This window comes from Cygnus atratus, chromosome 5 (genome assembly GCF_013377495.2).
Source record: "Cygnus atratus isolate AKBS03 ecotype Queensland, Australia chromosome 5, CAtr_DNAZoo_HiC_assembly, whole genome shotgun sequence".
Lineage (NCBI taxonomy): Eukaryota > Metazoa > Chordata > Aves > Anseriformes > Anatidae > Cygnus > Cygnus atratus.
Genome location: NC_066366.1, coordinates 15,332,814 through 15,350,399, shown reverse-complemented (window position 1 = coordinate 15,350,399; position 17,586 = coordinate 15,332,814). Strand labels below are relative to the sequence as shown.

The following is a 17,586-nucleotide window of genomic DNA, read 5'->3' as shown; positions in this document are numbered from 1 at the left end:
GAATCAGACAAAAGCCCTCCTACTGTTATCTCATTTTGAATGCAGGAGAATGTAAGATACAACCTCAAAGTACTGCTATATCTTCAAGAAGAGGTTGGTGAAATGCTCTGAGTATGAATTTGTTGTGTATTTAGTGACTGATTCAGCAAAAGTTATTGATGAACAGGTAGATAAGGGGTACTAAAATATTTTATTCTTATTTTTCTTGTGTTATACATCAGCTGCTATTGTAAAACCATTTTGTTCTTTCTGTGAAATGATCCTAACAAGTTGTAGTACTGTTTTTTCCATAAGTTAAGAAACTTACAGGTGGATGTAGATAGAAACTGTAAAGATACTGTTGGTATTTTTCACCTTACATAAGATAATGCATGGAATGTAGAGAAAAATGCAGGCCAATTAAGTCTTCAGGTTAAAAAGTTTAAATAAGTCTTGCAAAGTATTGTTTTTGAATAGAGAGAGGCTGCAGAAATGAAAGTTCACGGCAGAGATTGTCTCATCCATATCAGGACAACTTTATTAAAAGTCTGGTTGCTTACAATTCAAAATGCAGTGAAAGTTGTATCCACTTAGGAGCAAGACTATGCCTCCACAATGCAAATTTTAAAGTTACAGAATCTAACTGGAGGATAAAGTAATACATATTAGCAGTGCACTTTGTTTTAAAATTCATCATTATGCACAGAGCCTGGAAAGCCTTTTGTTTCCAGGGACAACTGGTAATTCAACAATATCGGTTACTAACGCTCTCCACTTTGCAAGTTAGAGACATAAATGCCTCTTGATACTTGGAATGGCAGCCTTCAGAGATACCCATGTAAATTTTAATTGGGCTGTACCATGTGTATATGTGTATATAGAGATGAGCAAAGGACTATCTGTACCCTCATCATTTGGAAGCTTTACACATTTATCACTTATAGAGCACAACAGACCTGCTTTATTAATGAGGTGTTACACAGCTGCTAATTTTTATTCAGCCTGATGGCTTCCTCTTTGAGATGAATGGCTAAAATCTTGGTAAATAACCTACATCCAGGGAAGGGAGGAAAGATGGGCAGAGAAGACTTATTTCTGTTGAAACAATTTCAGTAAAGCTGTAATTACCGCTAAACACTAATGTGGTCATGGTTCAGTTGCTATGCAACCATGAGGAAGTTATAGTTACCTGCTGCAGAAAAAAAAAATCAAGAGAAGAATAGCCAACTGACTGACAGGAGACATATCCTTACTTTATCAAACAAAGGACTGACCCTTTCACCTTCTGTTATATTATGCCAAACATTTTTCCTTTATCATTTTTAAGAACTTACATCAATACCTTGGCCTACAATACTTGAGCAGCTCCACCAGTCCAGCACAGGGTGCTTTGCCCTCCAAGGTGTAAATGGAGGCCTGCAGTAACCAAACAGCAGCACCCAAGCCATTCCTATGACAGCCAGCCTCTATTCTGTAGCTTCAAGCTTTTGTTTTCTGACTCTATAGTCCTAAATCTCACCCTAAACAACATCTAGGAGGAGTTGATCCACTAATTATGTTTCTTTTCTGCCTTACTAATTTCATGAGGAAAATAAGCAAAAGTCCTCATCTATTAGTTCACAATAGAAGTTCAGAACAGATAAAACACACTTCTGATAGCACAGACCGATGCATTTCACCAAGGCTTTATAAGCAAAAAATTTACATCCTTTCATGCAGTGCAGCTTCTGTAGTAATTCCTAGATGCACTCTTACAAAAAGCAGCTACCAAACAGGGAGGGAGGGAGGAAGGAAAACGTCCCTTTTCCTCAAGCTCCATTTATAATGTCCCTTAATGAGCTCATTACTACTAGGTGGGCTACTTACCCTGCTTGGCTGATCCCTAGAAGGTCTCAGCTGTGCACATAATGTCTTGCACAGGTTGGGACAAATGCTTGCAAACCCTAGCAAGGCTGTGGCTTTCTGAGCTGGAATCCTGGTTCCTCAAAGTCTCTCACTGCCAGGCTGCTGGCACAAATGCATTACATCACCGTCATAGACACACCTGTCAGCTGCTCTTGAGAATTCATTTATAAGTTACTGAAAGTTTTGTAGTTTGTTGTATTATTTCAGCATCTTCCTGCAAACTAAAAAGCAGCAGCTTACTACGGAGTAAGCAGCAAAACCATCTTTGTAATTTTCAAGTTTTTCACACATGCATCTATCAAAAATGAAGTTAAAAATAAAAGTGCATAATGATTGCCAAGTTTCTAACATTAAATGAGGTAGAAAAAGTAATTTCACAATAGAAAGGACCAGTATTGATGTGAAACTGGATTTTTTTAAAACCCTAACTCTTAATGACTATGTTCAGCAACATCTAGTAGAAATCTTTACTTAGCTGAATAAGGAAAAACAGAGAGAGAAAAAAAAAACTTCAATCTGTATTTCAGATATCCCTGATTCATGTGAATTTATTGAATGTGTTTTTTCCCTCTGAAATAAAAAATATATATTAAAAAAATAAATATACAAGCATTCAAAAATACAAATCAGCAGTGTTTTTTTTTTTTTTTTTTTTTTTTCCCAGCAAGAATTGGCTTCAGTAGAAGTGCAAGACTGTGTCTAGGCAGAACACATATTAGAATTTAATTTGGAATTTGGGGAATACTGAATGTTTTAAAAAGAGCTATAAGATTTAAAATAGAATTATTGGGCCTCAAGAGCTTCTGGATTACATATTTATCATGACTTCTACCTAGATAAGTCTATGAAGAATGAAGGTCCTTTTATCTGTTATTGAAAAATGCTGTCAATTACAACCCATTTCATGATGGAAAAATGTCTACTGCACTTAGAAGTAGTCAGATGACATAGTATTTTTTCATTTTGCTTGGAGTCACTGTGAGACCATTAAGCATTTACTTAAATCTCATGAGCCCCATGTTACTTACCTATGCAGTTAGGGTAATGATTCAAATATCTTGAGGATTTATGACCTCTCTGGAAAAAAAAAAATGTATAAATATTTTGAATAAATAACAGCTAAATAGTTTACCGTGTCCTAATGTGTAAATGATGACAATACTCCTGGACTAAAGGAGTTCATATAATTCTACTTCTGTGCCGCTTAAATAATTCCCTGTGCCACTTCTAACAGCTATATGGTGACTTTTCTATGACCATCGGTCTTATCAGAGATAATTCATGTGAAAAAAATCATGTTTCTTGTCATCAGACTTGAGAATTTCAGGATAATGGCTAACTCTTGAAAAGATATGAGTACAAAATAACAACCCTCCTATTCTAATTTAGAAACTAAATAACACTGAGGGTCAAGATCGAGTTACAGTGGGGTGGTGTACAGCAAGAATCATTTAATGTGCTTTTTAATATTCTTTTGTTTGGAGAGTGTAGTAGGGGACTTCATATTCTAATAGCTTTTGAAGGCAGTCGAATTCAATCAAAAAAAGAAAATGCACATTAATTACAGTATGCAATAGACCAGAACAGCACTAAAAATGTACAACGCAGCTGAATATGTGTTTAGGATGTGAATTATGTATACTCCAAGAGATAATGTAAAAATGACTCTGTATAAACTCTTGTTGCTGATTTATCTAAGCTAACTAGATTGTTCATTGTTTAAAAATACACCAATTAAGTGGTATTTGACAAATTTGCCTCCTTTTCCTATTTATAGGTTACTTTAAAAAAATCAGTTTCCTACAAATTAGGTTAAAGAATGCTTTATACATACTCACTATACATGATATTTCATAATTTGCATGCCATATGCATTAATATTTTCAACATTTCACCTTGTCATAAATGCACAAGCAAATCAATTCTTTTCTTTCAAAATTGTTTGTAAGGAGGGAAAAGGCAGCAAATCTCATGAAAATAAATCACATGCAGTGATGTGATTCAGCCATCTTATGGCTGAAGCCATTTGTCCAGGCCTGGCCAGTGCTGGTATGGAGAAAACTTGCAGCTTTTTTAAAACTATTTTTATATTTCCAGACAGACTTAAAAATAAAATAAATAAATAAATAAAAACCCCACCAATAATGCCAACAACAAAACACCAAGGTCAGAAAACCAAAAGTTATATGGGGTTCCTGTCCAAAACTGAGGTACAATGGAAGTAGCAGCCGTATGTACATTTTTTCTTTCAATTCAAGAAGAAAAACATTTGCAAGAGTGCAAAAGGACTGTTCCTCTTTTTGACCATATGACATTTGAGATGTTAAGCCTTTGTCTAGGTACAAATCTGTTTCTCTTGTTTTCTTCATGTTTCTTTACTACTAAGAAGAATTATCCTGCTTCTTATAAACCCCTAGCTATTTTCTTGCAATAGCAGCAGCCTGCAGCATGAACTGTATCCATCTGCACCCTCTGCATTGCGCTTAGCACCCTTCCATACAGCTCTGGTGAGCTCTAGGGAAGTTACATCCATTTACATCAGATGACTATCCAGGACAATATCCAGTATATACATTTTGTTTTACTACTTTTCTTTAAATGTCTCAGTCATTAAACAGATCCTTTAAACCAGCATATATTAAAGTGAATAAAATATTTCAGTTTCATAGAGGTATTTTTTTCACACCTTTCCCAGTCCTTTCAGCACAAACATATTGCACACACTATGCTGCTGAAGTCAGTGCATTTTTCTTGCAATTTATCTGCCGTATTTTTACAAACCATAAATTGTCGCTTTGTCACTCTGCTGACTGGCAGCCCATCCGCATTGAGCTGCAATATCCAGGTTTTTAAACTGACAGTATATTACTGTCTAGCATCAGCAAGTCCCAATTGATTTGAGTTGTAAATTAAATGCCCTGATGGTTGTAATATGGTGATTTATTACTAGAGTCAGTGGAGGTTTTTCTTTGCTGTGGATGTGAGTGCATGCACAAAAATACAAGTCTCTAGAGTCACATTCAGAGTGTGAATATTCCATAATTTTCAAGCAAACCACAGCGTGAAACCTGGTCAACAGGGACTTTCAGGCAAATAAAGTTACAGAATTAAAGGACATCAGCTGTGAAAAGCAGACACTGAAAATGCTTTGTGTTCACATTTCTCTCTCTCTCTTTTTTTTTTTTTTTTAAGGAGACAAAAGTTCTCATGAACCTGCTAGTAACAAATCTCCTAAACTTGATTGCAAGAGGAGCTGAAACAGAGAATACAGAGGAAAAACAAGCAAAAGTTCTTTTTTTTTTTTTTTTCTCATTTTAAGAGGCTGTTTAGTATTTAATGGTAATAAAAAAAAGAGATGAAACCCTAATCTCTTGGAATTATCTAAAATCCTCCATTTATTTTCTGCATCGGTATTAGTATTTCATTATTTTTTTTTACATATTGGAAGTGAAATGAGAAATTAATTTTCACTATTAATTTTCACATTTATTTTCTATGATAGTTATATTTTTCAAAATCAAAATCAGTGTATTTTGAACTTTGGACTTAGCAAAGGATTTTTTTTTCTTTTTCTCTCTCTTTACTTACAGAAAACATTTCGTTTAGGCTTCACTGTACCTGATATCATACTATAAAGCACAAAAGTAGTTTTTAACAGGGTGACACACATAACGAGCATGCATTTGTCACCTTTCTCTGCTAGGCTAAACAGTTCAGTTGAATACTTTTCTAGACTACTTGTGGCTCACACTTTGTTTGCCATCCTAAATTACAATACTATCACTTTGACTGGAAAGGATTGAGAGTGCAATATTCCACAGAGTATTTCCTAGGGCCAACAACCTCCTAAATTAGCTCCAGTAATTCCCCCATTAAAAACAACAACAAAAAGAACACCACAAAAGCCTGTTAAGTGTCACTTGGATTGCTGGGAAGAGAAGACAAGTGCCTCTCACAGAAGATAAGGAGGATAGGCAAGGAGTCAGAAATTCCTGCTAATGATCTGATTTTGTGTTAATGAGCCCAGGACGCTCACAAAAATCATTAATTCTGATACCCGATGTTCACTTTGATTTCGCTAGAGATTCAGACTATTTCACACAGTTCTTGTGACTGTATAATTTATAATATTTTACTAAAATCTTGTGTGATGCCCACAGGGTTCTGCAAGCTTTCCTTCCCGTTCCTGCAGTGCTTGAATGTGTACCCGTTGTGACAGACAATTTGTTGTAACTATTCATATCAAAGAGACAGACAGAGAAGACTCTTCATCTGGTTGAGGGAAAGCTTTAAAATTTTTAGAAGACTATGCAACTTGAATCAATGATATAAATGCAATACAGATATTCACTCATTATCTATGAGAATAACCTTGTGGTTCCAAAAAGCGATATCTTGTTTTTTAGTTAAATTATGGTCTTCTTTTGCCTGAACCTTTTCAGGTAAATGCACAGCATCAAGCAGCACTGTACAACATCTTTAATAAAGAAAGTTGGAACTGGGAGATACATGCTTAACTGTATACAAAACTGAGCACTATAGATGGCATTGATTACCTTTAATGTAAGGAAGTCAAAGGCAGAAAAACATGTGACTGATCATCTGGATCCCATCCAGTCAAAGGAGGGAACAAGCACACCAGAGAGTGTGTATTGCATTTTTTTGTAGGGTGTGACAAGTCATCATGTAAAAACATCCATCTATCCTACAGATTGTAACTGGAGGGTATGTGATCAACTGAGACCAAAATCCTACTTTTAGGTGAGTAAATAATAATAATAATATTAATAAAATAATTCTAGTATTAGATTGTGCTAAAGAATGATATCAGAGAAACTGGACCTTTTTTCACAGGAAAAATTCTTAGCAGGTTTTTTAATACTGAAAGCAGATTAAGATATATTTTTTGTGAACAACAATCTACTTGATTAATTGGGGGAAAATCTGTAAACTGTCAAATTCTGATTGTTTAAGATAGCTATGTCTGGCCACTTACGTCACCAAGTCTCTTAATGAAACAAAGCCACTTAAACATTAATGTATCGTTTCCTCAAGTAAGATAAATATTTCTTAGCTGTTTGTTAAATCCTGCAAAGTTTGTTTCAGTTTCTGTAGACACACACGTTTACCTAAAAAAAAAATCACTTCTAGTGAGTATTCATACCAGTCATTCAAAAGGAATTAAGCTGTTCCCTACCTTCTGTGTCTGTTCGCTTTGGGGCTCCCACACTGAGCCTGCCAACAGAGGTGGCTCATCACAGCAATCCTGTCACAGGCCGCCTGATGTTCACTCTGTTGCTACTGCCCTTCACCACGAGCCCTGAGACCTAGCTTCTATCTTTAAAGGCACATAAGAACTATACAACAATAACAGCGTTAAATTTAGTTACTTGAACCACACCTGACCTGAGATTCAGCTCTGTGTGCGTGACAATATTTCATTTACCCGGAATTGCAGGGTAAGGCTGGAAATATTCCTGTACAAGTAGATATCCTGCCCAGGAGAAAATGATCATTAGGAGGAACTGAATGTTTTCTTTAGCATTACCACATCACTGAGTGACGGCTCACCAATAAGCAACTGCAAAATGTATCTATTCAATCCTTCATTCTAGGATGCAGATTTTGTCTGGGGACAAGATAATGTCAGAACATTGAGAGGTCTGTATGAGACCACTCTCCATTTTGCACTTCCATCACCTGCCTGCCACAATATGTTATAAAAGAAGCCAAAAAAAAGGGCCTTCTAAGTCAGATTTCATGGTGATGGATTTTACTTGCAGGTGAACAACCTGGATCTCAAAATTAGGACAGCTTAAGGATTCAGTTGGAATTAAGGCCAAAGCTTGAAACACTGAAATGTTCATCATTTCTAAAGGTCTGAATGATCATAATTTCTGTTTCCATGGAGATTTTAAAACAGCTGTAGATTTTTTTCTTATGCAAGATTTTTTTTTTCTTCATACTCTTATTAATCATCTCTAGCATTAAGGTAAACTATGCACATGGATGTTTCAGATGATCTCTGAACCTGACCTGTAGATAATGAAACCAATTCTAGCCCTCATCCTCTAGGAACATACAAGTCCCGTGATTTTGTTCTGTTGATATAAATTCCTTGTGCATTAACAAAGGCAGAAACTGCTTCTTAGAAAAGATAGGAGGTGACTTATAAATGTTGGGTTTACAGCCCTGGCTACAACAAAAGCAACTTTTTCAAAATTAAAAAATGCATATTTGACATGATGGAACATTTACAGAAATCTTGACAAGTGTAGGACTACAGAACAGGATCATCAGAACAGATTAAACTTATCTCACCAGAGAAACAAGCACGCTTACATACAAAACTAACATTTTGAATAAGGTTGTGAATGGTCATTCCTGTATTATTCTGTGTTTACTACCAATGATTGTACACCACTTGTGGGAAAGAAAAGCATAAGGTAGCTTTAGTTTCTGTTACTATTCATTTTGGACTAATATGTAGTAATGGCTGCTAACTCTCTATAGACTTGTTTTTCCTTAATGTGTGAACAAAAGTCCTGTTAATGCCAATGACAGTAACCTGAATGCTTGAGGGTTGAAGATATCACGTTTTGGTTAGCACTTCATCAACATTTCCACTGTTGATTATACAATCCTTTCCTTTTATTCTGGGTGGGTTTGCATTCCCTAGAAACTCATCTAAAATTAATCTGTTTTAATAAGACACAGTAGTCTTAGTTGTTGCAGTTTTGGCTTCTGCTACAGATGCAAGCCATATTCCATTCCAGCTTAAAATTAAAGTAGAAAAGTATTGCAAATAGACTGGGTAGATTTCCAAGAAAAGGAAGGGGAGAACCATTTCTGGATTGAAAGACAGAAAATACTGAATAACAAAACCATTTTCCTGGGTATGCATGTAAGGAATTTACAGAGCTTATTCAAGACAAAATAGTGAGTACCCCCAGGTTGGTGTTAAGATTACCAAGTTAATAGGTTAAGTTACCAAGTAAATAGGTTAGAAGTATTTAATATAACTTCAGTTATAGTTGTTTGATTGTAGATACTATTAGTATGAAAGAAAAAATTACTATGCAAAGATCTAGAAAGATAGCAATGCATAGAGAAGTATTAGGGGTTTATACAGATAGATAATTTACATGAAACCAACATTCACACATAAAGTCTCAGTAAGATGGGCTTATCTAATTTTGATCAAACCAACTAGATTAAAAGAAGACATTTCTGGGAAAGTCGGTAATGCATAAAAAGGCTCACAAAGTTCCCGATGGTTGTCTGCACAAACCCCATCATTTTCTGCTTTTTCTGGATTTAACACACTAATACAAAAAGCTGAGAAATCAGGCTCTGGCATTGTTTTACCACCATACCTGGCTCAGCTCACAACGGAAGAAGCACCGACTGATACTGTCACTGCAAGAGTTTTAAAAATAACAGGCTCACCCCTTGACTAGTTGAAATGTGAGTGTATTGGCAAACTCATGGTCAGTGCTTTGCATTGTCCCAGCTGTTGGCGGGAAAGGTCTTCTAACTCAACCCTGAGACCTGAGAGCATGTGTCAGGGGTAGAGGCTGCTTGGCTTTTTGCAGTTTGGGAAAGTTTGCAGAGTGCAGTATTTACCATATTTTTTATATTGTTCCAAGTGCTTATCTGCTCCTTCTTGAAGGTGGCTATCACAAATGTAATTGCTATAAATCTGAAGAAGGTCATGTGTGCCTGAAAACCTGATCTTTTTTTTTTTTTTTTCTTTTAAATATCTCAGGAAATGCAGTGAAATATTGCTTCTCCCTAAGAACATTGCCTTGTTAAAAGCAATGTGTGGTTTAAATAATACCCGCATTTGTGAAGGAACATATTCACTGGGGAGCAGCACAGAACAGAACATTTTAGTACCTTGGATAAACTACCACTCCTCTTTAAGGGGACAGTTGCTGAGGGTGAATACTGGGGCTTCTGTGAAGCCACTGATTTTACTGCCACGGCTGAAAACCACATGAGCAAATGAGAGCACTGAAAACTGCTCTATCTGCTAACCAGACTTTGGGAAATTTTGGTTCCTACAAATAAAATACAACGATGATCAATAACAGCTTTTCAGATCAGTTTATCTTAAAAAGGTAAAATTTCCATGCTACTTATATGCTGAATGGTAAAAGCCAAGAACCCGCAATCAGTCCTCCTGTGAGTTATAGGTACACTCGCTTTACCAACCAGCATGAGGCACTTTTTTCATCTGTGTGGCTAGTAGTAATATCATGGTAATATTTCACATGTGCAAGTCAATTTTTTGCCCAATCTTTAGGTTTCTGGCTTGGGTCTTTATTATTATTATTATTAATTATTATTATTATTATTATTATTCCCAAATGGAGTGCATTTCCTTAAACCTACTTATAAACTTCCTTTTGTCAAAAAAAAAAAAATTAAAAAAAATTAACCCTCTCTCTTGCATTGTCTGGTTACTTATACATGGATTGCTGAGTTGTTCTACAGAGGAAACACATTTAAGAAAACTCTCTTCTTACCAAAGAAAAAAACATGCATAATTCTCTCTATAACTGCAGAAGAGAAGAAAAAAAAAACAAAACACCTTTATTGTTAATACCACATACTTCCTGCCAATGTAGAACTGTCATAACAGAGAGTTTTTCCATTGTAATCCTCACACAGGCACATGGTTGTGCAAGAGTTGTTACCAGAGATTGTCTGAATACGAGATCATTTTTCTAAATCTTTGAAATTGTTACTTCTCTGTGATTATTTTTAACTAGAAGAGGGCACCTGGGTCATAAAGAAAAAAAAAAAAAGGCAAGGTTTAAATGAGTTAATTAGTGCCTGAACACTATTATACTCTCTCATACTCCAAAGGAAGAAAGAGTATGCACTCATACAGCTTTGTACTAGATGCCAGCTGGCTACAGGAAATATTTTTCCCTGTCAGTAGTAGCAGGCTTTTCTAAAGAGTAATGTTGTAATTTGTCCACCTCCAATGCAGGAATAAAAAAGTAAGAATATTTAAAGAATTGCACATGGTGGAAAGGTGTGATATTCACTACCTCATCTGATATACATTACATGCAGCAATAAGATCATATATTTGTTTGCTGGCATTTGTCTGAAACAGTGCATCATCTCCTAGAGTTATTCTTACATATTATATCCCATTTTAATCCAAGGTAAATACATCCTTGTTTAATAGGATTTGCTTACAATTCAAGATGTCTTTGTTGGCATTATTATTACAGCTGAATTATGCTTGAACTATAATTTTGATTATTTTTTAATCATTTAAGATGAAGAGATAAATTTTTGCTTAAGAAACATTCTGCTAAATTATTGTTGCTTAAACCAGAGATGGTTTGAACCTGGTATGTGGATTAGAAGTCTTTTGCTGTGAGACAATTACTCATTTTCAGGCAGTGAACTGCATAGATAAGAGACCTGAATGGCCTATCCCTTGTGTCATCTTCCTCTGTCAATGAAGCTACTCTGTACAACATATTATTTAATACTATTCTACTACACTGTCAGTTGATTCAAATGATAGTGTACAGCAATTCTGTCTGCATACGAACATATACCTTGCCATGACCATATATTTTCTTGACATTCATCCTATAATTTCTTGTTCATAATTTCAACTTGTTACTGCTTTTTACAGCTCTGTGCATTAATCTATTAATACAAATCACCTCCCTCCATATACACCTATTTGTTTTTCATAAGCCATGCTAGTGATAATACATATTTACTTGGAAGGCAATCAATGACTGTGCTCTACATATTGCACTTTTTATTTTATTTTTTTAAATTCTGCCAAAACAAATCTCAAAACCTGGGGAAGGAAAAGTGATAACTAAGTATAAAGTAGCATGGTTAAAACTATAAGATGGACAGTAACAGTTTATGAGATCTGAAGAACAATAATAAAAAGAGAAGGTATGAATAATTTAAAATTAGGTAGGGTATTTGTAGAAATAATGGGATTAATTCAAGAGATTAAGAAATCTCTTGCTTTATCTTCAAGAGTTCAATTGCCATTATAATTTCGATGAGTAAAGATAAAATAAGTCTGTTATTCAAGAAATAAAGATTAAAAATTTGTGTTAGAACATTAAGTCATAAACAATAATTGCTGAAGTTTTAATATTTTCTCTATCGCTCATTCAGGAAGTTGAACTCACCTTTGAGAATGAGTTCAGCCATGGAGGTGTTCTCTTTTCCAAGTAATTAAGAACAAAATACTAGACCAAAATTAGAGTAAAACTGTGAAAAGACAACCAAAAGATAGCTGAGACTGTCTTCAAGGCTATAATAACAATAGTAACAGTAGTTTTCATTATTACATTAAAAATCAAATTAATCACAAATTCAATGTAAATGCATTTTAAGTTTTGCAAGGATTGACCAAACATCAGACACAGCAATTTATATAATTTTATTAATAGCCATTGTTGCAACATTGAACATTATCTCAATAGGTGGTTCAAATGAACTTTGAATCACTTTAGTAAGTTCTGAATTTTCTTGAGGCCATCTCTATTACTACAATTTAGGACTACAAAGTACAAAAATCTTAGAAGTAATATCTTAATTCATGTGGTGTTGTTTAGGAAACATAACAATATGATGTTGCTTATTGGTCATGACCGACTGTTTGGGCATCAGGGAAAGTAAAATTGAATTGCATTGAGACAAGACAAAGGGTCACTCCATTTATGCTATAAGCTAAACAACAAACAAAAGGCAAACAGCTGCATTTATGATTCCCAAAGTCTGACTGAAAAATCTCCGCCTCGTAGTGCACATTTGGGATAAACTTACCCACCACATTTTATTTTCACATGCCTATTAAAATGAACGTAAGAGTACTCAACTCACAGATTTACTGCTATTTAATCTCTCAACGATTCCTACATCATATATCTGATGTAGATTTTTTTATTATTATTATTATCCTTGATCATTTCCCACTTACACTTGTAAAATAGAATATTAAGGTGTGAAGACAATCAAGTATTAGTCTCACTTCTCTTTGGAATACACTAGCAAAACACAGAGATTACTAATGTATATTTGTGTTTTCTCTTATAACACCATGTAACTCTGAATTCAGGCCCAGACTCTCTCTGACTACAATAGGATCAAATTTGTGTCTGTAATCCTTACCTAAGGCAGCTAGATACTAATGTGTTCATATAATTAATTTATCCTAGGGCCTATCTTACATTAAACAAGTGATTCAGAAATTAGACATTATCATGCCAAAATCATAGCAAAAGAATTACTCATACATTGAGTCATCACATATTTACAGAGACAAAAAGAAAAGAAAAATCCCGTATATCTGGAGATTGCTAGATAAGCAGAGAATAAAAACATAATTAAGAGCAAACAATAATTTTAAAGCAGTGACTTCCAATAAATTGTACTAAATATCCTTGCTTTAAGAAGATAGAAGAAACTAAAACCTATGAGAATAACATGACTTCCTGTTCCTTTGTTGAATACTGATGTGCAGGTAGGTATTTCGCTATCTTGATTTCATGTTTCCTATACACTAAGTTCATTGTAAGTGTCAAATATTATAATCATCATGGTCTTAATTGACATGACCTGTGTAAAATGCACAGCACTCAATAAGCACCATGTACAGGCCATCCATCACTCAAACTCAGGGACGATACTAGTGATGGACTGAGTTGTGAAAACTGAAGGCAAGGTAAAATGTTATTGTGATAATGGGAAGGATGTTTACAACAAGAAAAAACACAGGTGAATGAAAGGCAAAACTCTCACATCACAGACATTATTTCCCTTTCTTCTTTACTTAGAGCATCCTTCCAATGCTTCAAAGACTTTGCACAGCTTTAAAAGAGCTTTCAGTATAAAGCAAACATGGAGTTAATAGGACACAGAGTTCCATATATCGATAGCATAAATGTCAAAAAACACAAAGCTGCTTCTTGATGATGTATCAGTCAAGGTCTTGACATGCTTGACAACAGATACAGTCTTCTTATGCTAACCTAAGTCCATTCATATCAGTTCCATGCATTTCTAATACAGAAAATCATGGTTTTCTTTCTCTGTCGGGGACTGGAGTTCTTTTATGTGCCTCAAATAATTTATTTTCAGTATGCTTACATCAACATCTATAGAAACAATAGACTAACTTTATGTAAATATTTGAGTATATAAAGCAGCTCTTAAGATTTATCCGCTATATTTGTAAAAGACTTAGCAAGCATGCAGCAACAGGTTTTGCATTTTTCCTCGGTTTATTGCAGGAATCACAAATATTGTACTGGATACTCTTTCTATGGGAGCTCATGTCAAAATACCTTTTAACTTCCCTGGGAGCAGGATGAGCTCCATTGGGTAATACTGTAACTCTTGCCTATGGCATTAGCTTGCTAATGTGTTCAAATAACTGACTCCCCTGAGGGTTTATCTTAAATGATGGAGACAAAGTAAAGAATTATGAATATATATAGCTAATACTTTTTTCCCTGAATATTTGCACTTTGGCCTAGTACAGTAATGGATCAAACTGAGCTTTGACTTCAAATGCTTCAGGAGCTTCATTTTTACATGTAACAATATCCAATGCTTTCCAGGTTTGTTTCTAAATGTAGAAGTGCCAGGAGGCAATAATACTTTAAATCTGACCTAGTAATCTTTGAATTTTGTGAGTTGTAAAAAGCAGGAAGAATCCCCCACACATAACGGGAAAAAAAATCATTTTTGCATACTGAGAGAAGTAGAAATTAAGAATGGGAACTGCAGAATGTCTGCTTCTTTAACATTACTGAGGGGTCATGAATACCTTTTAAAGTTCATTTTTCATGAGATAATATTAATTAAAATAATTCCATTGTTTTATAATTAGGAACTTCAAATATTTATCATGCTGCAGCTAAAAGATACCCTACAGGAAGCAAGAAATATAAGTAATCTTAATGGTTTCACCAATGTTTTCTAAAACATGTTTTTCTTTCCACAACAACAAAGTCATTTGAAAGGTCTCAAACCTTAGTCATATTTTTGATTAGTCAAAAAATTACCAAAAATTAAAATATTTTCAGGACATATCAACCACAAGCAATTTTGTAGGACCACTTTTTTCTTTTCCAAACAAAAAACAGTATTGTCTTTACTGCATTCAGAGATTGCTTGGCAAAGAAGTCTCCCTGAAGTATTTGGCTATTCTTAGTTAGTTGCATTCATTTCTGATCTAAAAAGCAAAAATGTTCTATAGTTATGCAATACTTGGTAAATTTTTTTTTCCTATAAGCACAGAGCTCTTCAGTCATATACAAGGCAGTCCCATCAAGGCCTAGAGAAAATTTGTTGTTGGAACGAAGTGGAATTTATTTTACCAATCTTCTTCAAAGCAACAGTCTCAGGCATGACCACAACTATATCAAGATGAGATCAAGAGAAGTTGGTTTACCACATTTACATTTCCTCTCTCTCATAGTGAAAGAATGAAAGTGCCTCAGACTCTTAAGGGGGAGGGAGACGAGACTTAGGTACCAACACGTCTTACTACAGTTCTGAATGTCTTTGCTGTTTGAATGTTAGCACTATAGTCCTGTTCATCTTCAGTGATGCAATAATTAAAAGTTTTCCAATTATAACATTGCTTGACCAAAATTAGCAGCAACAATACAATGTATCATGGAAGTTACCAATGTGGACAAAGTACTTCTGGTTAGTTTTTTTCATACAATTCATCAATATTCAGTGGTAGAATGGCCTCCAATCCACCCAGAAGCGACAACAAACATCTTAGGGAGATGAGTGGCAAAGACAAATGTGGGGATCTTCCAAGGTGACATCTGAGACTGTTTAGCTGTGGAAACGCCAATATTCTCAAATGACAAGACTTTCACTATCGAGTATCACACAAGGAAGAGAATATCTGTCAGTTACTGTTCTTCTGATTTATGTTTCTCACACTCTCAGTATCTTTCTGTGCTCTAGACTACGTGATCTTGTTGATCATGGGAATGAATGCAGTGATATGACATTTTATACTGAGCCCTGCCTTGCCATATGTTTCTCTTACTTTCCATCAAAAAGGTTCTTAATATATACAGAAAAGATTCAAAGCCTATGTGAAATCTCATATGAAATACCCTGCTTATTTAACATGTATTCTTTGGGGGAATTTATACCTGAGAGTTTAAATGCTGTCTTATTAGTATCTCAGACAAAACAGAACTAATTTTTGTATGTATGAACACAGTCCCATGGATTTTCCTTTATCCGTACGTCAAATTATTTTCTTCCCCTTCATCCCACCTATACTTTGTGCAAGTGATCTGCTTTTATACTGTCTCCATCAAGTTTCCCCTTATGCAGAATTTATTAATCAGAAAAAGTGCAAGACAATCAAATTAGGTCTAGCATGCTCCAGCTGTCAAAAATCACCCAGCTGTGATTGATTAATAGAAGAATGCATCTGATTTTGTGGTGCAAGCCTTTCCTCAAAACAAAACAAAACAAAACAAAAAAACAGTTGTTTAACATGTTTCTGTCAGCAAACCTTCTCAGCTGGCAATCTTTATGGAACAGCCATCTGTTTTTGAGGATTATAAATACTTTATCAAAATATTTATGACATGTTTCTCCTGAAAGATGATATCTTCTCCTTTTCGATAGGTTAATGTCTTAGGGGTAGCTGCAAAAGCTAACTATACAGTCAGAAAATAAACTTTAAGATTTATCTAATTCACCAGCAAATGACATAGCCCATAGCCTCAGTCCATTTTTTACTGTCATAAGGGATATTAAACTAACATCAACACTCTCAGAGATACTGTCATTTTATTAACAGATTTAAAGGTCATGCTAAATCAAAAATAAGTAGAATTTAAAATGGTTAATTTGAGGTTGCATCTTCCCTCTTAGCCCTCCTCCTGATTTACTACTCATTTGTCTATTTCCTGTCTTGACATTTTTCTGTCATTTGAAGAAGAATTAGAATACAGAGATTTAAAGCATTCATCTTATAGATGGGGAGGTACTGCAGTCTCTGTTAATACTTTCCCTTTGCTGTCATGCAATTATCCATATGAATAAAACAATTATTACTTATTATTTACCATTTATTTTTCTGCAGTGACCATAAGCATTAGCTAGATCAGGAAGATTTCACTAGACACAAAGCAAATATTAACTCTTGGCTATGGGGTTTTATAGGCTTGTAGAGAAGACAGGATGTGTAAACAATCAAGTATCAATAAGGCATGAGAAAAGAGGATGAAGGAAAAAGAATGATTTTGCATTGAATAACTGTACGTGCAGTTTGAATCAGTTTTGAGTTCTGAGCAGATCTGGAGAAGTAATATTAAGCTGCTATCCATCTCTTGTCAGGTGGATATTTTTTGTAGGAAAAATCTTGACGGTGAGGTTAGCAATTGCATTATTTTAAAAATGAGTCTTAGGTTAACTTTGATAAAAGGCTTTACTTGCTTCCAGCTGTTTTGTACCACAGTGACTTTGATTTTGTCCTCCTGTGTAATATATATTTCAAGAGATCCACATATCTAGGAGAAAAGACTTTTTTTTTTTTTCCAATTGTGACTAGAAGAAATATAAAAATAATGCTATCAAACACTGGAAAGCTACTTTATCTTTCCAAAATATCTTGTGTTTTTAACTGTGTTATTTCTAACTGAACACCAT

The 17,586-nt window shown here is 34.8% G+C and overlaps 1 long non-coding RNA gene across 1 annotated transcript in view; it reads right to left on the bottom strand.

The window, feature by feature from the left end:
• Positions 1–2,961, bottom strand: part of LOC118250830 (uncharacterized) — a 180,541-nt gene extending 177,580 nt beyond the window's left edge. The window contains exon 1 of the long non-coding RNA XR_004779570.1: positions 2,913–2,961. This is a non-coding gene — a long non-coding RNA (uncharacterized LOC118250830). The remainder of the gene's footprint in view (positions 1–2,912) is intronic.
• Between the last annotated feature and the right edge of the window lie 14,625 nt (positions 2,962–17,586).